A 26392-nucleotide genomic window follows, 5' to 3' on the forward strand; every position below is an offset into this window, starting at 1 on the left:
ATACGATAGGACCCAAATCTTGTTCAGTTCAAACTGTAAATCGTATTATAAACTTATGTTAGCAGTTTAGGTCATGACTTAGAGGTCTCTCTTCAAAAAAACAATAACTTTTTTTTTTTTTATTAGAATGGAAAATTGGTCTACAGATCTCTTTTGTAATTCTAATGTCTTCCCTGTTGTTTTCATACTCCCAGGCTTCTGGATACACCAATTAGAAAAATGAGAAAAATAATTTTAAACTAAGAATTAATTTAGTCATATCCCAGTAAGAAGAAGGTAGATGTTAATAAAAGAAATTTTAATGAAAGAAAATCCTCTACAGGAATTGAACCCATATCCTTTCATAACATCAACAGTTACTTTATTCACAAAGCTACATTAAGCTAGTAGCACAACAGAATCAGGTGTTGTATTAGGCAACAGAGGATGCTCTTTGATCCCTATGAATGTAATAAAAATATATTAAGAGGAGCAAAATAATTAAAATTTTACATGACTACGGAATGTAGACAAAATGCATTCCCTAGGTCATTCCAAGGACTGTGTGTATGCAATTTAATGACATTCAGAGGAAATACAGCATATGTCTGGCCCTCTGTGACAAAGACACCTGGAAAGAAAGAAGACTTGTATTTTCTGGCCTCAGCTCTTTAAATTCTGTTTAAGATAATGGTTTCTGGTACATGACGTTAGCAGAAATCTTCCCAAAATACTAATATCATTCCTGTATTTGGAATATTAATTGCTGCAACATATACACAAGATATTTTAAAGTAAATACAGTTCCTACCACTAAGACCATTCTTTAAGTCGAAAAAGTGATGACATAACAAGTATTTTGCATTTATAATACTGTAGTTGTTTTTGTTTGTGTTGTGGTTTAACCCGGCTGGCAGCTAAACACCACACAGCCGTTCGCTCACCCTCCCCCTTCCCTCTCTGGGATGGGGGGAGAGAAACGGGAAAGTGAAGCCTGTGAGTTGAGATAAAGACAGTTTATTAAGACAGGAAAATAATAATAACAATAATAATAATAATAGTGATAATGGTAATAGTATTAACAATAATAATGTGTAAGAAAACAAGTGATGCACAATGCAATTGCTCACCACCCGCTGACCGATGCCCAGCCTATTCCCGAGCAGCCGGCCCCCCCACCCCGGCCAGCCACCCCTATATATTGTTTAGCATGACGTCAGATGGTATGGAATACCCCTTTGGCCAGTTTGGGTCAGCTGTCCTGGGTCTGTCCCCTCCCAGCTCCTGCTGCACCCCCAGCCTGCTCGCTGGCAGGACAGAGCGAGAAGCCGAAAAGTCCTTGGCCTGGTGTAAACACTGCTCTGCAACAATTAAAACATCAGCATGTTATCAGCGCTCTTCTCATCCTAATCCAAAACATAGCACCCTACCAGCTACTATGAGGGAACATTAACTCTGTCCTAACTGGAACCAGGACAGTTTGGTATTTTTTTTTTGGTTGTTTGTTTGGTATTTTTTAAAAACATTTTCTATAGTGTTTCTTCCCATTGTTAGAACTCTTTATCAAAAAAATAATAATTTGAGCAACTTAATACTCAATTGAGATTACTTTGAGGAAATGAATTCTATGATCAACATGAACAGCATGAACAGGTTTCATCTGAGAGTCTGAACTAAGGTGTTAGTACATACAAGGAATGAAGTGACAAGCCCAGAGAAAATGTGTACCTGTGCTCATAAGCATCCAATAAACCTCCAGATGTAAGACTGAGAGACAGCATCAGTTTAACATGTATTCTTTTATACCATAGATTCTATGATGTGAATAAATTGTATCAGCTAAATTTAACATCCAAACAAGATACTTACATTATGACACTTTTCATTCTAGACTTCGTGTATAACCTGTGAAGAAAAATGGATGCTTCCTAGGGCAGATATATCTTCTTAAGGAAGATACTCTTCTCTGCTCCTGCCATTCTAGAGTATCTGTGGAAAGATTAGGCTTATCGTTTATATGCTTCTGTTACATGCTTATAGTTAGGTGAGGTTAATTCCCTTGTCTCACCCTTCCTTTCCTGGGTGTGTAAATAAACCTTTTAGAATTCATTTTGTAGGTTAGATGGAAATATAAATTACTTATTCATAAATCCACAGTTAATCACTTCTTCTCAATAAGGTCACCACAGAATCACAGAATCACAGAACTGTTCGGGTCACAAGAGATCATCGGGTCCAACCCCCCTGCCAAAGCAGGTTCCCTAGAGCAGGTTGCCCAGGTAGGCGTCCAGACGGACCTTGAATATCTCTAGAGAAGACTCCACAACCTCCCTGGGCAGCCTGTTCCAGTGCTCTGTCACCCTCACTGTGAAGTTCTTTCACATATTGGTGCGGAACTTCCTGTGCTCCATTTTGTGACCATTGTCCCTTGTCCTGTCCCCATGAACCACTGAAAAGAGGTTGGCCATATCCCTCTGTCTCCTACACTTCAGGCATTTATAAACTTTGATAAGATCCCCTCTCAGTCTTCTCTTCTCAAGGCTGAACAGAACCAGGTCTCTCAGCTTTTTCTCACAGGGAAAAGCTCCAGGCCTCGTATCATCTTTGTGGTCCCTTGTGGTCATCAAAGTCAATGAAGTTGCTCCAGATTTATAACTAGCTATTAAATTCAGGCTACTATGCAACCACATACTTTTGCATACAGCAACCACATGAATGGAGAATTCACTACACAACATTAAAAAATAAGGCTTGAGAATAATGTGATCCTAATCACAATTCTGTTGGTATTTTCATTAAAACATTGCTACCAAGAGAGAAACCATGTTAGTGTAACATCCATGTACCAGAACGAAAATAAAAGCTCATCACTCATCAGCTTAAGGTTTTGTGGGATTTTTAGTTGTTTTTTCATCAACCTGAAAAAAAGACACCATCTTCTTATTGCAAAGTATCTTGGGAACCATAATAATTTTTTATAGCAAATACTTATAAATTATATTCCTTCAATTGTTTTCCTGTTTTGGATTTTTGATTAATTTGATAGTTATTGTTCACTACAGCAGTTTAAAGGCAATTTTCCCCCATTGGGTTAGAGCTGTAGAAGACATCCTGTAGCTGTTTAGAAATACAGTTTACCAAGTGTATGGATATCAAGCACATCAGTAATGGGAGTATGTATAGGCAGGTAAGGAGAGTAGTCCTTCTATCTTCATGACAGAAAAATAGATGAATATTTTGATATTATTTCTCCTCCAGCCAAAATGTAAATGATTATTACAGTGAGGTCTGTAGGATAGAAGGCATAGGATGAGTAGAAATTTCTCTGTCGACTTGCGGCAAAACATTTGAGAATGATTTGTCAAAAAATAAAAATAAAAAAAAATTAACAACATATTCTCTCCCTTTCTGTACATAAAGCTCTTACAACAAGTAATGAGCTTTCACGGCCTACACAAATGTATCATTTGAATTGTATTTCTGAGTTGCTATGCATCTGACTAATTGCTAGGGTGTTGATTATAGAGCAGAAAGAAAGGCAGTAGAGATTTATTTTTTTTTCAGAGTGATATCCTCATTCTAGGCTGCTAGCAGACAATTATGACATTCTTTGTCCTTTCTTGTTCTCAAAACTGCACTGCAGCAGCAACCCAGAAGCCCAGTTTTCAGTTAATGGATAAAGAAAGGATTTTTGAGGCCATACTTTTCAGAGCGGAATGTACAACAAAATCCTATCTCAACATGCAGTCAGTGTCCAGCACAGGTGAGTGTCTCAGTGTGACTGGCATGATTAAAACATAGGAACTATTCAGTAAAAGACTAAACTATTCAGAAGTCAACAAACATACCCCGAGAATCTAGAATAAAGACAAATTTAATCTCAGCAGTGATTAGTCAGTAATCTTAAGAATTTTTTATAATCAAAATCTTGTCAGAACTTGGTGACGCTGTAATGCATTTTATCCAAAAGTGTTAGCCACCACCAGTCATTTATTACTAAAATTGGAAATTATATTTTATCTTATTACTCTTTGAATTACCTTTTTTTTTTTTTTAAACAACGAGACTTTTGCATTAATTTTGGAAAAAAAACTGTGATTTAAATCCCAGTTTTGTTTGGTGTTTTTTGTTTGTTTGTTTGTTTTTAATATCTACATATGAATCCTCCATATGAATATGAAAGATTCATGTAGATAATTTTTTACCATACCATAGTTGGCTTGTGACTATAAGCAACCATGATGCCTTCATTCAAATCTTCAGATCATAGCCTATGATAAAATTTCATTTCCATTTACATCTAGGCACATCATCATATTCTATTTAAGCTAAAGAATAGTGTATATTTGACTTAAAACAGAAGCTTTTTCTCATTTTATCTGTTCCTGTTGTGCAAGGACCTGCTAAGGAGTCTTTAGGTGTCAGAAGTAGTGCAGAAGAGTTTCTCATGCATGGAATTCAACTGATCATGCTTTAGATGCCTGAGTATCAATCATACAAGTGATTGTGACTTCTTTTACAGTCAAAGAAATAAGCACCTCCTGGGGGTGATTCTCTTGTAATATTTTACACAAGTCTTGAGAAGACATGAAGTTTTGTTTTAAGTTACAGAGTGTTAGAAGAGAGCTTAAGGTGATAGGTTTAAATGTAGACCTTATGTAGACCCTTCAGACCCTATCTTTCCAAAATTTTCCTGTTTTTTATGGGTTTGATCCACGGCAGTAACCTTTCCATTATCCATATACTATTTAATTATCTGAGAAACAGCCCAACAGTAATTAGTCAGAGAGACAATGATTAATAATCCATCCCTGTTCACAAGAGTTGTCAGAGAAATTTGGACTAATAATAAATTTGCACTAATAAAGCAGAGGAGGTGCAATTTTAGAATTTGAGAAGGGAAGAAAAGGAACCACTAGTAATAAAATATAAAAAAAAGTATTGAGTTAAGAATTTATTTTCTTCTGTTATAAATGTTTGTAAATTATTCTGGGAATAAACAAGTGATACATTCCTGTAAAGTACTGTGTTTTAAATAAGTGGATGAAATGCATGACTGCAACTTTTCCAAGATCATGAAGTTTATTTAACATTTTTTATTATTATTTTTCCTTTAAACTGTTTGTAGATTTACAGTTTAAATAAGATCAAATGATAAAGCTAGCCTACCCCCAAAAATAAAGTGACTTCACCTGATGTTATTCAAATTATTTGATAGTTTTTTGGGAGAGTCTCTATGTCATATATTTCTAGACACTCCTGTGATTTGGCTTGCTTGATTGTGCTTGAATTACCAGAAAAAGAGAAGAACAAAAAGAAACAATTTGCTAATGAACATGGACATACTCCTGTCACATTACAGATGCATAGATTGATGAAGGACACTTTATCCCTTTCATTAACTTGCATGATATGGACATTGTCTTGACACATATTTGTGACCACACAGCTCTATAGCTTCTCTTTCAGATGTGTCTTTCAGAGAGTAGACCTACAATAGTAATAGAATTAACAGTTTCATTCATTTTCTGGAGTGAAGACTATTAGCCATTCATTCTACTTCTACACTACTCCAGGCCCGTGCCCAGTGTATCCACAAAACCAAACAGAATCAATAGTCTTGGTGACTATTGTTAGTATTGTCTTGGTGACTCTATCTCATCCCACATACAATTGCAGCATTAATAGTATGGCATGCAAAGTCAAGAAAAGTGAAAAATATTCAATTATATTCTACACATCAATTTTTGTCTGTATCTCACTACCTACTGGGCAAGAAAAGCATATCTGGAAACATATTTTCTTTAATGTACTTTGATTTTCCCAGCAGTGTATTTTTATGAGAAGTTGTTTCTAAATATACTGAAACCAATGCTCAGATTATGGGCTACAGATTATTTATTCAATTATTATGTTAACATGTCTATCACTTTTATGATGGCTTTCTTCTTTTTAAACTGGTCTGCTCTACCTGATAATTGTATTTCTTTTTTTCCCTGATGTCAGGAAATGAGGATTCACTGATGCCACAGGTTTTTATTTTTAGGCAGAAGTAACTAAAAAGAGATTTGGAGAAGAGAGCATGGAGGACATAAGGACATAAGACAACAGATTTATTTTTTCTTGTTTTATAGTTGTTTATCATGCTGGAAATACATGCATTTTTAAAATAATTACATTCATAACTTGAAGAATAATTTTAAAACAAAAATACACCTAAAATATACATTACACGTTCCTGATTTTCCACTAGTCACTAGTATAAGATATGACCACCATAACATTTTGAACTTTGAATAAAAAAATAATATTTTTTCTTCAGCCCATTCCTGTTTTCTTCCAGTGTGGACTAACAGAATAATCACAGCTTTTCATATTTGTGTAATTTTCTTTATTCCACTATGGTTAGATGATATAATTCAGATAAATACAGAAAATGAATTAATCAAAGACACGTTTGAAGTATGTTTTTGTCAGTTCACCAACTTCTTGACAACATTTTCATATTTTTTCAATCATCAGTGATTTTACCTCAACAAATAGCTACAGGTTCTAGCAACAACAAAATGAAAGAAAAAAACAAGACTGAGTAATTTGCATCTCACGTATTACTCAGGTGTGAGATCAGTTTGCCATATGGGAAGCAAAGGGCATGTCCCCTGCTTCTCTCATAGCTCATTCCCTGTTGCTACTGTTTTAGTGCTCCAGTTTCAGGGAATCATATGTCCTGCTGTCATTTTGTCTTGTTAATATTCCACAAGAGCATATTTTCTGTCCCACATAAACCTAATAGCTCAAACTTCAGGGGATTCATCTTTCTGCACAGTTTGAAAGAGTATTATCTCTCATTGACACAGCATGGGTTTCTTACACACTATTGCTAATTTATCAATGTAAAGAGAAAGATGTACATTTTAGATCTTGTTATATTTCATGGGTCTGATTTACAGAAAAATAAATATCCATGATGATAAATTTATCAAATGCAAAAACTTTTGATATCGCAGTATATGGTTTGTTATAGAATAAACTTTATCAAAAGGAACTTTCTAAATGTCAGCCTTCATTGAAAAACAGTGAAGAAATCCTTAGGGAGACATAAATACTGTTGTATTTAAATACATATATGTGTGTGTGTATATCTATCTATCTATCTATATCTATATATCTATATATAAATATTTATATATTTAAAAATGTACTTATAAATAATTTTTAATTATAACAATTATGTCTAACTGGTAGCATGCTTGCAGTTCCCTTGATAACTGTGTTTTAGACAGTTGATGCTCTAACTGTACTGGAGATTTAGTTGAATTTTTTTTCTTGTATGTTAGATCAGATAGCTTTACTGCCATTCAGAGGGACCTCAACAGGAAGAGAGGAACCTCATGAAGAAAAGAGTAAGTGTCAGTTCTTGCACCTGGGGAGGAGCAACTCTAGGCATATTTGGAGCCATGCTGGGAGGAGGCAGTCAAAACAGCTTTCCAAAAAATGACCTGGGGATCCGGTTGGACACCAAGTTGACTGTCCAGTTTTGTGGCAAAGCAGTCCAACAGCCTCCAGAGCTGCACGAAGCAGAGTGTTGCCTGCATGCTGAGGGAGGTGATTTTCCCTCTGTGTTTAGGGCTGGTAAAATACATCTGGAGTAGTATGCCCAGTCCTGGGCTCCTCAGTACAAGACAAACACGGACATAGTGGAGAGAGTCCAACAAAGGGCCTCAAAGATAATTACCTTTGAGACTGTAACATGAGGAAAGGCCAAGGGATATGGAACTGTTTAGCCTGCAAATGAGAATTAGGAGGGATCTTACATATATTTAATATGGATGGGGGAGGGGAAAAAAAAAGGAGCCAGGCTCTTTTCAGGGGTTACTCAGTGATAAGAGAAGAACCAATAGGCAGACATTGAAACAGAGGAAAACATTTTTACTCTAAAGGTGAGTGAACACCAGAACAGGTTCTCAAGAGGGGTTGTGGTGTCTCTGTACTTGGGTGTGTTTAAAACCTAGCTAGATACTGTCCTAAGCAACCTGCTTTTACTGGTCCTGCTTTGAGTAGGGGGTTGGACAGGACGATTTCCAGAAGTTCCTTCCAAGCTCAGTGATTCTGTGATTCTATGAGATAGAAACTGTTAGCTCTTTTCCATGACTGGAATTTGTATAATACCTTGGGACATCTAGTATGTTTGTACTGTATATAGTATATACGTATATATATATACATTTATATATGTATATATATGAGACAAAAAGCAGTTCAACAAACCTGGGCGATTTTAGAGAAGACAAAGGCAAAGTAGACATTACATTTTTCCACTGCTTTCCTTTATGGGCAATCGCAAAAACAAACAAACAAACAAACAAAAAAAACGGGGTAGCAGAAATAATACAAAGAAAGCTTCTGAACAGAAGATATATTAATACATTGATGCTTTACTGACTAATTCTGTGGTGTTGTAAATACATTTTGAAATACTCCACCTCAGCTTGTTCCACAGATGCTTCCACAAAATATTGAAGCATCCGTCCTTCAGAGCAGGAGACCTTCAATTCTATTGAGAAACCCAGTTTGAAAAAATAGAGCAGAGGCAGCAGAACAGCAATAGGAAGAAAACAGATTAACCACCACTGCCTGTTTTTCTGAATCTCTTCATGTTCATAGCAGTTAGCCCTTCTGACAGTGATATTCTCTTTCTTGCAACAAATGTCCCCCAAACCCCCAAATAATCTTATATTTATATATATGTACATCAGTTTTGTGTCTACATCTTCAAAGATGTGATGATTCTCCTCAGACTTTTTCACCTTTTCCAGTGATCAGAAAAGTGATCAGAAATCCTCAAAGTTGTAGAATCTGGTAGCTGCTTGCTTTGTCATATAACCAAATTCTTACATATCAGCTTTTTATATAATGTACCTTTCCCAAACCACTGACTACAACTGGTTTTCTTCCAAACCTTGTAAAGGCACACATTTCATTTCACATGTCCTTCCCTCAGTTGTCCGTACTTGTTGGCTACAGACTCTTTTATTCCTCCTAATATTCATGGCTTTCTCATACGTTCCACAGCTCCCATCAGTTTTTTATTGTATTATTCCTCTGTGAAAGATAAAAATCTATCTAAATAGAAAGCTATGTGAAGCACCAGTAAAACTGAGGATTTAATAGTTGATTTCCTTCCTTATCTCCCTGTATCCTTTCTTTTGTTTTGCTTTCTCTCATATCATTATAGTAATGTGTAATGAAACTCTTTGGAGGCAGGGATTATGGCTAATTTTATCTACTTGTATAATATCTTTGAGTACTGATAGATTAAACAACAATATCTAAGGTACACAAGGTAGCTTAATATAGGAAAAGAAATTCTGGAAAAAAGTAGCTGCATTTGTAGAGCATTTGCTCAGAAAAAGAACTGCAGTTGTTTTATCACCAAACTGTAGTGACAGATCTCCTACTAACCTTAATATATGAAGGTCACAGAGTAGAATTTATTTTAGAGTTTAACGTTCTTGAGATATATTTTCCCTAACCCCTTCTATAAAAATTCCCTTCTCCATACTGAAGACCTGCAGTGGATTTGATATTAATTTTAACAATGAATTGAATCAATATATGGATTTTTTATTTCTTTTTCTTTATTTTTTTTCCAGAGACTTTAAATAAGGATGGCTTTTTAATACCTTAATATAGTAACCTGAACTTCATAGACCAAAACTTTGTTTTTATGTCTTAAGAAAATAGCAGAAAAAAAAATGTTTTTAATAACTTAATTTTTAATTATATAAATCACATAATTTATGTACAGATTATATGGTATATATATATATATATAAAATAATATTTTTCCTTAAAAAAAATAGTTTAAATTTTCCAAAAAATACTATGAACTCAGAAAAAAAAAATGGGGTGGATAATTTTCTTTTCTTCCAAAAATCAAAGCAACTCCATTGACATCAATGTGTTTATGACGAATTTTATTATCTGAAAATCCTTAAACTACCATGGCTCAGATATAAATATGACAGCAGTAAGGTCACAAATCAATTTTAATATTTTTATTTTAATAGTATTTAAGTCAATGGGAAGACTTTTCAAAGAATATATGGTTGCCAAGAAAAAGAATGATATATCTTTATATTTTGCATCATAACAAATTACAAATCAAAATTTGTCAATAAAAACATATGGAAATGTCATAAAAATATTTTTTTCTAGCTGGGTCATAAAAGCCACAGAAGGATAGCTTTGCTGAAGATGGTCTTGCGTTGACCTCATATACTACATGGTAACCATGCTGCCTCTAAGAATTACTTTAAATATTAAAGAGCAGACAAATCTGAAAGACTATACTTCATTTATCCTATAGAAAAAAAAACTTTTATTTTCTTGCTTCTTACAGGTGAAGTTTCTTAGTAAATCTCTGAAGAGAGAAAAAAAAAAAAGGAAAAAAACCACTATAGTATATAATAAGAAACTGCAGGTCTACAGTGTGTTTAAATGACAAGATAGGTCTGTGGGGAGGAATTAAGTATTTATGTAGCAGGGGAAAAAAAAAAGGAAAAAAATAAGAAAAAAATAACATCAATTAAGACAGCACAGAATTTATTATTATTTGTGCATAAACAGAATGAACAAAATCTGATCTCATAGCTCTACTTCACAACTGGCTTGAATTTAGGTAAGTAATTTTAGGAACTATTAAAATTCAGTAATATGAAAAGGATTTTTTTAATCATTTCAGGCATGTAGAAGTGCTTTTCAGCCATTGCATGGATGATCAGCACACTAACTTTTTGTAATTTTTTGTAATTTAATTGATATTATAAGACCAAAAGGAAAATTCATCTGAAATCATCTTCAACAGAAAACTGAGTTCCATTCTATCCAGTCATTGTATTTAGTCTACAGTACTATTTTCTGGCTTACCTTGTTTGTCTTCCTTTTTCTGTACCCTTACTAATGCCTTTTCATTGCTTGTGGATTCTTGCAATGCCCTGAATGTAAAGACCTGCTATGGCTTATTCACCTGGACTGTCCTCTTCCATACATGCCTCCTGCAGCTCACTGCTCAAGTACTTTGGCTGGAAAACAGTGGCACAGGGTATAAAGGTCTTCAACTTCAGTTCCTGTAATAGAGGAGCTTTCTCTGCCTGTTTCAAGCTCCTCTGACATGAACCGTCTCTCATCCAAAAGTTTACCCATATGTCTGGATGGGTATATCTAAATAACATCTTGTATAAGAGAACCAATGTTTTACAGAGATAAACAGAAATGCAAAATATAGTACAAAAAAACATACCAAATAATTTCATTTTTAATATCCTACAGTTCTGTTTCTACTTCTAGTACCTGAAATTAAAAAAGAGAGAGTTTTCATTATTTTAATGTGCTCATTCTGTATGTGTATTCACTATCACTCATTGTGAACACTATGAAATAAATAAATAAATAAAACTGTCAAATAAATTACTGGACTAATAAGCCCTAATATTTCTAGCACTGAGGTTAGAACAATAGTCAACAGCGGAGACAAAAAGATGGTATACTTTCTGAACCCCTTTTGACAGTTTCTATATAATTTTGTCTTTAAAGCAACATGATCCAAAGTTACCAAGTACCAAACCCTGTGACTTTGTCAAGTTTCTTTTTTTTTCTCTATCCACATAAAACCAGGTCATGTTAGCTCTGATGCTATCATGAAATGCAGTCAAAAATAGCTTTCTTCTCTGAAAAAGTCTACTTCATTAAATGGAAATGAAATAGGGGATATATGTTGACAAGTGTATTCAAAGTAGTTACAAATTATAAAATAGGACTGTTATACTTTTTTCTCCTTAGTGTTTGTGATCCAGTGGATTATACTTTAATTTAGACTGATGAAAAGTTGTCATTAAAACTACAGAAAACTTAATTTCTGTGTTTATCTCACAAACTCCTTGAATTTCAGTGAAGAATTCCTGCTCACTTACTTGTACTTTGGATCAGTGTCTGGAATACTTTTAACATTGCAATCACATATATGAGATATTTGTGTATGTGTGACTGTCTCTCTTTTTTCTTTTTCTTTATTCTCTTTTCTCTTTTGGATGAGACATCCAAAATCTCCTTTTGTGTGTGTGTGTGTGTGTCTTTTTTATTTGGTTACACTGTTTTCATTAAAGAAACAAAATTGCAGCTGCAGACAGCTTGATAGAGAAAGTGGGACTGTGTTTCATATGTTGATTGGTATAGTTAAATACACATACATAAACTCATATGTACACAGAGACAATTATATATATATGTATATGTGGATAAAAATATAAGCATACACATTGATTCTGCCTGAGATTGTGTATCATGTTAAAAAAACCACAGAATAAATGCAAGTAAGAATCATTATTACAATCATTAAAATTGTACATTATCATTAAAAACTACATTATTATTAATTATTAAAAATCATAAAAAACATTAAAACATTAAAAACAAGTTTTATAAAACACTTGTAATCTTACTTCTCCCTTTTCTTTTCCCTGATCCTTTATTTTTCACTTACTACCAAGCCTTTCCCTTTTACTTGTTTCTGAGTCTGTCTTCCACATTTTTGACTCCACTGTCAGTTTCCTTTTTCAAGTTTCCATGTTTTGACTTCTGCGATCCCGTCTCTCTGCCAAACCCGGACTGTCCCATGCCAGCACTGTGTCTGCTGAACAAAAGCTCAAAACAGCATTTTGTCTGTCTCCTAGCAATACACTAAATATTTTCTGTTCTAGAATATTAGAAAATATTGACAGAAAGAACCATGAAAAGTATATGACACTGTTCTAGCCAACTTTTACAAACATTTCAAAGTTTAGTGTACAATCTGAGTTTTAAAACAATCTAGAAAACTCAGTCTTGAAATAGTGAATTGCAGTGTTGCATAAAACTCATACATGGTATACAGACTTCTTTAGCACAGGTAGAATTTGTTATTCTTGACTTCAGACCATTTACCAAGCATAGGAGAGTCAACTTTAGGAATGTATTTTAGGGTTATTTATGATGCATTTTCAGAGTTTTAGTAATATAATAATACAAACAGATCAGAAAATGGTATGCAATTTATAGGATGCTGATGAGTAATGGGAAAGATTTTTTAATGCGATCACAAAAATAAACATATATGTTCATATATGTATATCATATTCTATCCTTGTAAGATAACTGAATACTTAGCTGTGGTACATTTTTTTGGAATGTACTTAGAGATTTCAAAAATTCATATGAAACATTTACATTAACCAATGTTGTGTTGTCAGAATTCATGTGAAACTTCATGTTATAGAAAAAAAAAAAAAAAAAGAAAAAGAGCAGAGTTTCAAATGCCATACAAATGATGAGTGTATGGGAATCTAGACAAAACAGTAGATTTACAATATTGTCACCATTCTTTCTTCCTATGTTTCTTTTAAAATTTCTTATAAAACCTGGTATTTTGACATAATCTCTTAAAACCGAGTTCATTTTACTTGCACTGTTTGCTTTTTCACTGCCCCTCATATCTCTAGTTCTTATTTGGTATGTTCTTATTCTTATCATATAATCTTGTCTTGCATTTTGAGAACCCAGATTTTAGAGACCATTTCTTATTTTGTACTAAAACATCTGTCATTGTTCAAAAATTACTGCTGTCATTTGAACCATGCTGCTTCACGGAGTCAGACGTTCAAAAATACTCATGTTGATCTGAGCACCTTCCCTGAAAGTGAGTGGTGAAAAAACCATTGATTCCAGTGAAAATAAAACTAGACTATAAGTCTGTAGAAGTAAATGAAACTCTTCAAGCTAAGGTAGTTTTATTAAAAAGAAGAAGAAGAAAAAGTACTTAATGTTCCAGCTGTGAAATATTCTAATTTTAGTGGCAAATCTTCATTAGCAAATTTCAAATTACAGACTTACACACAAAATGGTCTTGAAATATTTATCTGTGGTATTCAACAAGTATGTTCTGTTTATATACATCAGTAACTTGTTTTATTCTCCTATCCTGCCTTTGTTTTTGTAAATCCACCTCATAAAGTTTTCTTTTTTTTTAATTTCTTCAGACAATCTTTTATTTTATGTAATCCATACTGAAACCATAACAATTGTGCTGCAGTCATTTTAATAAAATATGCTTCATATGTTTTCTGCAATCCAGGTTTTAACATAAATTAATGTCTTATTTCAGATTTTTCCATGTTTTTATTTTGCTAAATTTTATCAAACAGTGGCATCCAGTGGGAAATGCAGATGTGTATTCCCAAGAGATGTAGCCATTGATATATGTATTGGCTGTGCTCATTTTATCAACAGAAAAATGCTAATACCCTACAAGAAATTCAAACTATTTCTTTAATTTACAGTAAATATCAATATGATAGATTTATTAATCTTCTTCAATCTTTTCAGCTTGAATTGCAACATCACTTCAGTCAGTCTCTGATTCTGTTAGTTTTTGCTGGACTGTTTCCATTTCATGATAGCACAGTTTGAATCATTATCAGTTTCTGACAGTTGCTTCTGTTACTGCTATCTTCCCTGAACAAAAGGTACTGTACTGAATACAACCTACTTATGTGTTGATGAGAAATACAGGTGATTAATGCCCTTGAAACCTAATTTATTGTGTATTGAATGTACACGCATACATTATGCTTCACAGGTTATATTCAAAACCAGTTATCTGTGCAGAAATTAATGAATTAACACTTAAAAATAAAAATAAAACCTGCCAAAAATATCTGTTAAGAATTAATCTCTCTAAGCTCAGGCTCAGGTCCTTCAAACTAACTGTATAACTACATATATATGCATACCTTCCCACCTCCCCCCATCCCTCCAAGAGTTTTACCTATTTACATTTGAAACTGGACTAGCACCAGTGTCCTATGCAAGTTGCTTATGGTATAATGGTTAATGGATTTGAATAAGGTAAATAAATTTCTTAGTCTTGGATTACTTCTAGTCACTACAGCTTTTCTGAAGTAAAGTTGTGAAACATATTTTTTAGTATAGTACACTGTCTCTTTGTTTCCATAGAGGAAGATTAGCATAGCAGATTACAGTAAGAGAAGAGAAACCATTGCCACTATGATTTTGGTTGGTAAACCCTTTATTATTATTATTATTATTTTTTTTTTTTTTTTTTTTTTACTAGAGAGGAGATTAATTTTATTCCAAAAGGAGACAGGCACCAAACACAGATGTGAACAGGTAAGTAAATATCCATGCCTTATTTCAGTCTTTATCAGTTAGTACAGATGTTAGTGGTACCTAATCCTTATTACCCAACACAATTTCTCTTGGGAAAGTGGCAGAATGGATTGCTTTTTTCTAGAGATTTTGCTGGAGATAAGTAGAAGATCCAATCAGTAATATGAATTCACATGCACAAAAGTCACCAAGTGGAAAGTCATATGAAAAATTAGTTTTAAATGGAGAAAATCAGTTAATTCAATGTTTTGGAGTCTCTTCCTCTGTAAAGCAACAGGCAGTTGCTTTAGGTAAGTATGCAATTATTCCAGGAATACTTAACCTGCACTCAAACCTAAAGTATTTTATTTAAATATTTTATGTTTCTTTTTTTGCAATCACTTCCATTATTTACAGGGTCCATTTTCCCTTCTTTATGTACAGTCTGAATCTACACTGTATAGACTTTATGCTTATAGGTAAACAACTGTATGTAAACTCAAAGGAGATCCTTGTAACACTTTTTCTATCTTCAATGAATTAATATATATCTTATATTCCATTTTATATATCTGTATACTAAGCATCTATTTATTCCTTGCTGCTTTGTGTCATCTCTTCTCTGATGGTACTCTAGATAACATCTTTTCTAGAATTTCTTCAAGAAGGTTTAACAGAAAGGTAAAAGAGAAACTTAGAGTCAAACAAAATCTCAATACCAGTTCTTGTCCTTGCCACAAGACAGGGAATACTTGTTTTACAGGTGGAATACTTGTTTTACAGGATAGGAATCCTACTTATAAAGCAGCTTTTTAGTAGCTTGTTAATACTCCAAGAAAATAATGAGAACTGAAACTTTTAATGGGGAAAGATCTTATTTAAGAGAGAAAAACCACTAATACACTGGAAATTCCCTAATGTGACACTTCTTTCTTGACAGTCAGAAAGACGGTTTCCTTATGTTTTACTATTGAGTTGACAAGTAAAACTTGTCTCTGTTAAATAAATAAAGTGAAAGTGAAAAAAAAAATCAAAGAAACAAACAAAACCAAAACCACACCTTTTTCCACAACAGTAGAATATGAGTAGTGTTGAGTTCAGTTTTGTCACATTCTCCTTTTAATACTGAAAATACAATGCTACACACAGCTTTATTTTTAGGCTAATTCAGCTAACCAGGGTAACTGTAATTCAGAGGTTAAGTAGAAGAACATATTTCTGTTTAGTCAATGGAAAACAAACAAACAAAAAAGAGAATGTGGAAACTCCAGAGAAATTATTCAAAATACTTAAATCAAACGTCTAAAGCATTATGTATTTGATTGAGTAATTTCTGCAAAATTTACTTGAAGCATAAGTAGCAAATCAGGCTTTAGATATGATTGAGAATGACAGTCTTGCTCCTGGTTCCCTTCTATTGAAAACACATGCACACACACAAACAACTAAAATCAGCCTGTCTTTAGCTCTGACCCTTAAACACTATGCCTATTCCTGCTGCATTTGAGGACAAACTAGGGAAAGAGGACAGCTGCCTGATGCTGAAATTTCTATGTCCTACACTTTCTTCATACCCTCTCAGAGGTAGATGAAGTGACATGTCCTGCTCTCCTGAGTGCTACCTTGTCTATTTGAGCCTATACTTATCTCCCACCACATTTTCATTATTCTTGTTTCTCTTGTCTCCCAAGCTACAGAGGCCTTGATCTTCCTGAACTCCTGTCGTTAGAGGAGTATTTCTCAGTACTTCCTTTCTGAGATGGAGGACATGATAGCTACTCTATAATAAAATTTAAATTAAGTTGGGGATGGAGGAAAGGGAAAAGAGAGAAGGGAGAGAGGAAGGAGGAAGAAGGGAAGAAGGAATTAAATTAATTCGGAGTATTTTCAGTGAATAGTCGTGTTCTTCCCCTCTGCCATCTCATTTTTCTTTTACAATCTGTGTTTCTCCTTTGAAAGTTTGTCCCAACTTTGTATTATTTCCTGTAATTAAATGTCCACAGTTTCTGCATGATTTATTCCTCTTATTCATCATAACCTAATTGCTTTCCACCAAGAGCCAGTTGACAGAATTGTCAAGCTTCTTCATGTCCTTCTCTTAGCCTGAGTCACTGATTCATCATCTGCCTTCTTCAGATACACTCAGCACCATTTTTGACAGCAGAAAGATATCATAAACATATTTTTCATCCTTCAGATCCACTCTTTCAAGCACTTTTACTGAACAGGGTTTATAGGTGTTTAGCCAGCTGGCCATGATCAGCAAAAACAGCTGATAGAGATAAGATATGAATTTACAACGTGTTCTCCCTTAGCATACTCAGCATTTTCCCTTCAAAACTGTAGCCAGTAGTAAATTAGGCAGCAAGTGTTTTACAGTGAATAACCCTGTCAAGACAACTGTTATGCCTTCCTATGGGGCAACCTGCTCTCTTGACTTATTTTATAGAAAGGTTGCAAAATGCTTTGGAAATAAAGAACAGTTTTGCTCCTCTGTAAGGAGGGAGAAATGGTGTTAGCCTTTTTAATAGATATATTGAAAGAAGAAGGACCCTTAGGATTGCAACATTTTAAGTTTAATAGTCAAAAGTCTTGAAAGATGTATTTTTTTTTATTTTCTTCTGGAAAGTTTGGAGGAAAATATAATGAAATGACCTTTAGATTCCTCCTTACATTCTGTATTACAAGCAGTAAATACCCCATACACAGAGCTGGAATTAGAGATTATTTTTAAGTGATATTCTCAAATGACTGCATTGCATAGGCTCATGGAGATGGCTCATAACTGCAAAGCACGTGCTTCCAAAGACCTTAACAAATTTGTGAACTGAATTGATAAGCAAGTTTTGAAACAATACAATTATACCTGTCTGATGGAGAAGAATAATCTATAAAGATTTATTTTGCTCTTCCTCACAAACATCTGATTAATTTTTGTTTATCTCTATTCCCCTTAGTTGTATGTTCTCATAAGCTCCAATTATCAATCATTTTTACATCTTATAGAATCATAGAATCATAGAATATCCCGAGTTGGAAGGGACCCATAAGGATCATCAAGTCCAACTCCTGGCACCGCACAGGTCTGCCCAAAAGTTTAGACCACATGACTAAGTGCACAGTCCAATCTCTTCTTAAATTCAGACAGGTTTGGTGCAGTGACTACTTCACTGGGGAGCCTGTTCCAGTGTGTGACCACCCTCTCGGTGAAGAACCTCTTCCTGATGTCCAGCCTAAACTTCCCCTGCCTCAGCTTCACACCGTTCCCACGGGTCCTGTCACTGGTGATAACAGAGAATAGGTCACCTGCCTCTCCACTCCCCCTCGCAAGGAAGTTGTAGACTGCGATGAGGTCCCCCCATCAGCCTCCTCTTTTCCAGGCTGAACAGGCCAAGTGTGCTTGTGCTTGTACTCTTGCTTGTTTTGTAAGGCAATCTTATATTATTTATTTTACAGATGTAACAGAGATCAGAATCTAGTTATATTTACATACTATGTAATATATCTCTTAATGACTTGAAAGCAATAGTATAAAATATTTTAACAGCTGAAAATCAAAAATAAAAATATTTAAAAGTTTTTTCTTTCTTTCTGGAGCAGATCTAGGGAGAAATAAAAATGAAATTACAGTGCTGTTAACAAAATTTACTATAAAAAAACACGTTAGCTACTTTCTGATGAGGTTCTTTTTTCTGCTTTTTTTTTTTTTTAATCTTGACATATGCAAAACAGGCCAGTCAGGAAGATCTAGCAAAGATAAGGTCTCAGTTTCTCTCCTGGATATATCTCCACGACTCCGAGTAGGTACTTTTGAGAATTTAGTGCCTGAAGTGCCTGGTACAGACCCATATTGGAACAATTATTGAAGAACTGCAGCCCATGGGAAGAACCCACACTGGATTAGTCCATGAAGGACTGCATCCTGTGGGAAGGACCCTACACTGGAGCAGGGGAAGAGAATGACAGAGTGGCTGTCTGACGCTACCTACCAGTGTTAAACCACATCTGGGTACTAGTGTAAGAATTAAAGTTGTTTTTTTGCAGAGGAAAATTCCACTAACCTTGCATATTCAAAAGTGATTGCACAGGCATAACAGTGTGGGATATGTTAAGCAGATAAGGGGTCAGTGGAAAGTCCCACTGTCCCAAAATAAGGAAGATGGCTGAGAAAAATAAGACAAGCAGTTGTGGAATCAGCAAGAACAGGAAGCTATGAAATGATGAGTCAAGTCCCTATGAAATGATCCAGCTACGAAATGATCCTCCAGTCCCCGTCGATCCTGTCCCCACACCCTTCCACCCCGCCCTGAAAAAAAAAAAAAAAAAAAAAAAAGAGAGAGAAATTCAAGTTTGGTCAAATAATGTTGTACATACAGAGCATTGTAACAAGCATCGGGTAGGTTGTGAACCTGTAGTACTCATCAGGTAATAGGGGATATAGGGCTATGATACAATTCTGCTGTGCACTTCTGCTTGCAGGACACCCACCATCGCAATCACAAATAAAAATGCTACTTCACTGAGATATTTGCCTGAGCCTGTGTTATTGGCTGCAGATTGTTTTTCACACTAGAAAAATAAGCAAAATGCATTCTCTAAGCATGCAGAACATGTCTTTCCTAGCTTTACTAGATGTTGTTTTACTTATGTAAAGGATAATGAGCTTTTTTTTTTTTTAATTATCTGTTTGTTTTTAACAAAAACAGGCAAGAATTTGCAGTTAATTGTAAATTTTATGCTGTTTTTAAAAAAAATCTTCTTGTATTTTAAACACACAAAAAGTTCAAAATAGGGTAATAACACTGGACATTTTGTTTTATTATGGTAGAAAAATGTGTGTCATTCTGAACATACATAGCATAACAATAAATATGTGTAAATATTGACAGATTCTATTCTGTCCGTTCTAGACCACAACTCAAGCTGAAGGTTTTCAAGTAAGATCCAATTACCCTTTTTCCATCTCTGTTACTCTGCTGACTTGCTTCATTAGCAAAAAATGTGTGTCCCCTTGCAAAAAATCTCCTTATTAATATGCATTTTTTTTCTGGAAAACTAGGGAAGAGGAAAATGAGATGGTGTGTTAGCTATGGTAATATGCATGTCTCCTGAGTATTGCTTTGAATTCATTTATTTTTAGTACACAGGATCATTGTTGTGAACAGATTTATTTATTATTATTATTATTTTTCATCTGTTTATCTTTAACTCTTGCATTACAATGGAAATTCTATCGATATGATCTGAATGGTGGGTTCCACTGACTCCAGTGGAAATTAGGGGCAATCATGATTACCCATTTTAAATCAGCCTTTGAACATTTTATATTATTTTATTTTTGTTAGTCACTTTGTTTAGATGCAATTCTTTTCTAGGACTCTGATTATAAAATCCATCATAATATCTATAAAAATCCATCATAATATCTATAGTGGCCTGATAACCTTCAAATACCTCCAACTATATCCCCTTTTGGAATTCATTGTTTAGTATGAGGAAACCTCAACAACTCATTTATTTGTCATTCTTCTTCTAATGGGAAAGTCAACCCAAGCAGCGTGAATAAAGGGAGACTTTTGTTGGTTAGTTTTGTTTTGTTTTGAATTAACAAAAATCTATTACAGTACCTTCAATTGACTACAAATTTTGTGATAACTTTTTCCATTGTTTCTCTGTACTGAACAAATCCTAAGAAGGACTTGTAGTTCTGAAACTCACTGTCTCTCCACATTCTGGATCTTTTTCAGTTGTACATGCCATATAAACTGTAGCTCTCTCCCATAAGAGGAAAAAAATATGAAAAATCTTAAAGCAGACTTGGAACCAGTAAACATTAGATTAATTCAAATGTTACTTTCTATTGTATAATCCTGCCTTAGGGGCAGTAATTATCCAATAAAAAAAAAAAAAGACAAAAATGAAAGATGAAATGAGTAAACCTCCACCAATAATTTTTGTGTAAGGGACAAAAATACCTGAAGTTATTGTACTTGGAAGTTAAACTACCTTCAAATGCATGTACATATAGGCCTGCATGAAGGCATCTGTGTGTGCATGAGATGCCTTAGCACAAAGTGTCTTCGTTCTTGCCATGGAGATGTTAAAAACATGGGCATTAATATAGTCGATGAATCTTTGTGAGATATTTAGCTCATCTTAAAGTAGCCATCTATAGTTTCATTTGCCTGATCATAGTTGTAGTTACATCATCACAGAATGGTTGAGTTTGGAAGGGATCTTTGGAGGTCATGTGGTCCAACCCCAATGCTCAAGCAGGAACACCTAGAGCAGATTGCACAGAATCACATCCAGATGGCTTTTGAGGATCTCTAAAGAGGGTGACTCCTTGGACATGATTTTACACACTTGACGTTGTTTAGCAGAGCATGGATCTCCAATATTTTTTTTTTTTTGCTGTAAATTCATAACTGCTAGTTCCCTGTAAATTTTTAAATAACAGTGAGTTTTTGAATAGCACTAAATGTCTGAGTATGTGCTGCAGAATTGTGTTTTGTTGGTCAAATTACATTGCTCCGTTCAGTACTGCATCATTCTCTGTGGAAGCACTACAAAATGTTGTAGAAAGGTGATAGCTAAAGAAAGATTAAGCTATGAGATATACTGCAGTCAATATAAACTAACAATAACCTTTCAGTTGTTTCTCAAAGTCCTGGACATATGCGCACTTCTTGATAATCTATTTGTGTTTTAAGTGTTTAACCATATTCAACCTGTGTTGGCAAAGAGCAAAAGCAGTGTTTTAAGATATGAATTATAAGTGAGCTGGACCTCTTTCTACTTTCACTGAAGTACAATTTAGAAATAATTTATGGTGATGTGAAAGCATTCTCAGAATTCTTTACTGAAAAGGATCTGGAATATTTGACTGAAATGAGACAGGAATGTAAGGCTGGAAATATATAAAAATATGTGTTGCACTTGGCACTGCATAGGAGTGCAATTTATTTCATTCTCATATTCAACTATTTGATTTTGGAATTGTAGAGCAACCATGATTTTGTTCTTTTTTTATTTTTATTTTATTTTATTTATTTTTTTTCCAATTTATCTGCAAAACCTTTACTCAGGTCAAATAATAATAATAAAATAATAACAAAAATAAAAAGATTCAGTGAAGTCAAAACAATTGACACAATATCAGGATATAAGCTCAAAGATCTGACTCACCATTAATGTTTCCATAAATTAATATACCTATACATCATTGTAGAAAGAAACTTAGGATAAATATTTCACCATATATTATAGGTGATTTGTTTAATACGTTAGGTCACATGTCACTGAACTTCAGATGAAAAAACACTGAATACTGAAAATTAAAGTAGTAAATAGCTATAAAAATACTCATTATGCATTTATTTTCAGCTAGAAGAAAAACTATCAATTTATAAAATGGTATTCACAGCTGAAATTAAATGGTGAACTGGCAAGGTGCAATTGGGTAACTGCCACAGTTATTCATGGTCTTATATCTAAGTCAGAGTTTTTCAGCATTTTAATTAGTAGAGAGCTCTTAACATCTAAGTCATACAAAATATAGAGGACTTCTGGACATGCATTATTATGCTTTTATGAGTACCAGAAGGGGGAATTACTATTTCTGTATTTCAAAAAGACAAACCAAGTATTTACTTTCCTTCCAGATGCAAGTTTTCAATTACAATATTACTGAGTATCACTCTCAGTGAGTGGACATCACTGAGAGCTTAAATTTTGCAATTTTGATTTACTTTGTCAATACAACTTTTCATGAAATCCTACCCATCGAAAATTTTAAGCTAATTTTAATTTAATTGTTTTTGTTGTATTTTTACAAGTTGATTAAATAGGAATTGTTTATTTCCTATCCAAATAATTCTAAAAACTGTAACAACAACAACAATAATATTCACTTTCATTTTTACAGATTCAAAGTTATTCCCACTGTAAGTTTTTTATAAATGTCAAATTTTAGTCAGAATTGACAGCTGGTGATTGCTTTTATGTGAACAAATTGCTCTGAATGCATATATGTCTGTCATTACACAGAACTGGACCCTATGTGGGCTTAGCTCTTTTTTTTTTTTTTCTTTGTCTGTTTTTCATCGAGTAATTGCACTGGATATTATCTGCTTTAATTTGTCTTATGTCTGGACATAATCACCCCAAAATTTCTTTTAATCTTATGGAAAGGAATATGGCAATCCTGATATTAAATTAAAACCAAATCTCTGAATATTTATGTTTTTCTACATGAAAAAGAATGAATTTTAAAGGTATTTGCTGTGTATTTACACATCAAACTATACCTATGATAGGGAAAATCCTTAGATCCTACCTTAGTTCACAAAAGGAAAAGGACTATGGTACTCATCTCTAAAAATATATAAGAACCGTTCCACTCTGCATCTACTGTCTGTCTCTTAATGAAGTCATAACTATACAATTACATGGAACTAGATATTAAATATTCAGTGATGTATATATGAATCATTTGGTTTAATCCTTAGTAAATTTACTTAAGAGTTATGAATTGTGACTAAATTAATTCATTGAATTCTAATAAATAAACTGAAACTGTATTAAAGTAGCTTTCTGGTTAATATTTCACTCTATTGACCCATAATAGACAAGATGATCAATACTTTTATTGCATAACTTCACCTCGATAGAAATAATAATAATAATAATATTTTTGTGATATGGAACCTGCTCTCTGGTCTAGAAGCAGCTATGGTGAAAGGAACTATTTTTTCCTAAATAGTGCTAACGTTAAAGTATTTTTGATCATGGTGTATCCTAAAAGAGATTTTCATATGGTATTTCATCAGGTATTGAGAATGCATTATTTCATGAAGACATTGCATGAAAACCTGATGAAAGCATTCTTTGTCTAAAAAGGATAAAAATCATCTTTTTTTTCTACATAAATTACTTGTGATTAGTGGAAGTGGATTCTCCAAAATAATGCTAAATAAAAGGTGAAAAACTGTTTTAAATCTGATATGTTTAATTTTCCCTTTTTTAATGAGAAACTGACCCCTTGCACTCTCCTTCACTGTGGAATAATTACTATCGGCTATTACTAAAACTTCCAGAAATAAATGATCTAGTCAGGATTAGAATTAACAAGCACGGCTGATCAAGCCACTATGAACATGCTTTTCTTAGATTCAGTTTCAGCTGACTTTGTTCACTCATTCCCAATTAGGCACTATCTTAGAGCATTTATTTAATATTTGCTTGCTAATCAGCAAATGCTATAGCTGTTTCATGGGCTGTGGAAAAAACAGTCAACTAGAAAAGCAAAATGTAACTGTCACATTCGGTAGAGGCCCTAGTGACATATGCAATGGTAACTTAATAAATTGATGACACTGTACTTAACTGGAATAATATGATTTAGCAATTTATTTATTTTTTCCAGAGAAAAGGAACACAATTTGTTAACTTCATGTTTTGATTTGGAAATGCGATAAATTGAAAATTAATGCAAAGAATTGTTTCTATTGCATTCAGTGACAACAATACATATCTTAAGTGTAACCTGGCAACTTTATATCTCAGTTTCCTAAATACTGGCTTAAAAATGATACATTACTTTCAGATTGGTCAACTAATGAAAAACAATGTTTTTGTGAAAATAACAGCACAGTGTAGTATTAAAATTTTTACTGGGAAGAAGAATATTGAGGACACCTGTGTTTATGACTTCATGTCATTTATATCTTTATACTATTATATTCATTTATGTACCATAGTACTAAAACACAAGCAGAGCATAAGACCAGAGCAGTAGAGTCACAAAACCATGCCATACAAACTAACAAAACAGCCACAATGATTTCTAAATCACTCCTAACACTGCTCACATACTGTCTAGTGATGAAAATAGTATAAAACACCTTTGAAGGAGTACATGGGAAAGTAAATCTGAAATGAAAACTGCATTCACAACCACATTGTTATTTCACGTTATCTTATTTGTAACTATTATTACATCAACAAGTTTTATTAAAGATAATACATTTGCAAGAATGTCTAGATGTTGAGCATCTACTCTTTACAACTCTCATTTCTCGACAGCATCATCCTTTATTTTTCCTTCTTCCTTCTAATTCTTTTTTTTTTTTCTTTGCCATTACTTTAATAGAAATATTTGAGGCCATAAAAACACCTGAAAATCTCACAGTCATTCTCCATGTAAAATATTGTTCGTTAACTCTTATGTAATTTCTCCTTTTTGACCTTTGAGAATATCCACCATGTTTGTAGCTATGAAGTAACTATGTGCTGAGTAAAACAATTTTGTTTTAATAAACTGGGAATTCACTGTAAATGATTTTTTGTTTCTTTGTTTTTAGTTTAATAAGATTTATTCCAAGTGAGGTGTATAAATCACAGAATCACAGAATCGTAGAATCACAGAATGGTTGATATTGGAAAGGACCTCTTCAGATCATCTAGTCCAACCCCCCTGCCTAACTACATTATGTTAAAAATCATGTAGGTATGCATAAGGCTTTATATTTGTTATGTGTAGAAACTCTGATAATGCGATAGAAAATGATTTGAAACTGACATATAACAAAGTCAAATCTTGAATACATCTTTACTAGTGTATCTTATCAACAAGGTGGTAGTATAGCAATGGAGTACTACTGACTGTTACATATTATGATTGGGCTTAAAATACTTATCATATTATAGGAACTACTTCTGTTCCCACTGATGATTATGACAAAACTTACCAAACTTGCCAAAACCACAAAAGTGTCCAAGAAACAGTAAAAGTAGGTATAGTATTGAAGAATATTTTTAAAATTATGACATACTTTGTAATGGAAATTAATATTAATTTGGGGAAAAAGTACAGAATTATTAAATTCCTGCATAGTTAAGAGTGTTTCATTTCAAGAGAAAATGAGGACTAAGGTGATGATTGTAAACCTTTCACATCTGCTTTATTAATTGGAACGTGACAAGCAGCCAGACTCCTCACTGAATACAACAAATGGCATGTTTGCCTCAAGAAGAAATTGAAAGGCATCTGAAACCTCTTTTTTGCTGTGGTCTACCATGGCTATCTTAAAAATAAATAAATAAATAAAATAAAAATGGCCAGGCTAGCACTGATAAAACGTATATATCAGGCAATCAGCTTAACTGAATCATCTAAGTTCCTTCTCTTGGCAGATTAGTCAGATGGAAC

The 26392-nt window shown here is 33.6% G+C and overlaps 1 long non-coding RNA gene across 1 annotated transcript in view; it reads left to right on the forward strand.

The window, feature by feature from the left end:
• The window catches only part of LOC106048028 (uncharacterized), a 71414-nt gene extending 45733 nt beyond the window's left edge, over positions 1-25681 (forward strand). Inside the window, exons 6-7 of the long non-coding RNA XR_010828489.1 lie at positions 15146-15201; positions 25545-25681. This is a non-coding gene — a long non-coding RNA (uncharacterized lncRNA). The remainder of the gene's footprint in view (positions 1-15145; positions 15202-25544) is intronic.
• Positions 25682-26392: the final 711 nt, after the last annotated feature.

This window comes from Anser cygnoides, chromosome 1 (genome assembly GCF_040182565.1).
Source record: "Anser cygnoides isolate HZ-2024a breed goose chromosome 1, Taihu_goose_T2T_genome, whole genome shotgun sequence".
Classification (NCBI taxonomy): domain Eukaryota; kingdom Metazoa; phylum Chordata; class Aves; order Anseriformes; family Anatidae; genus Anser; species Anser cygnoides.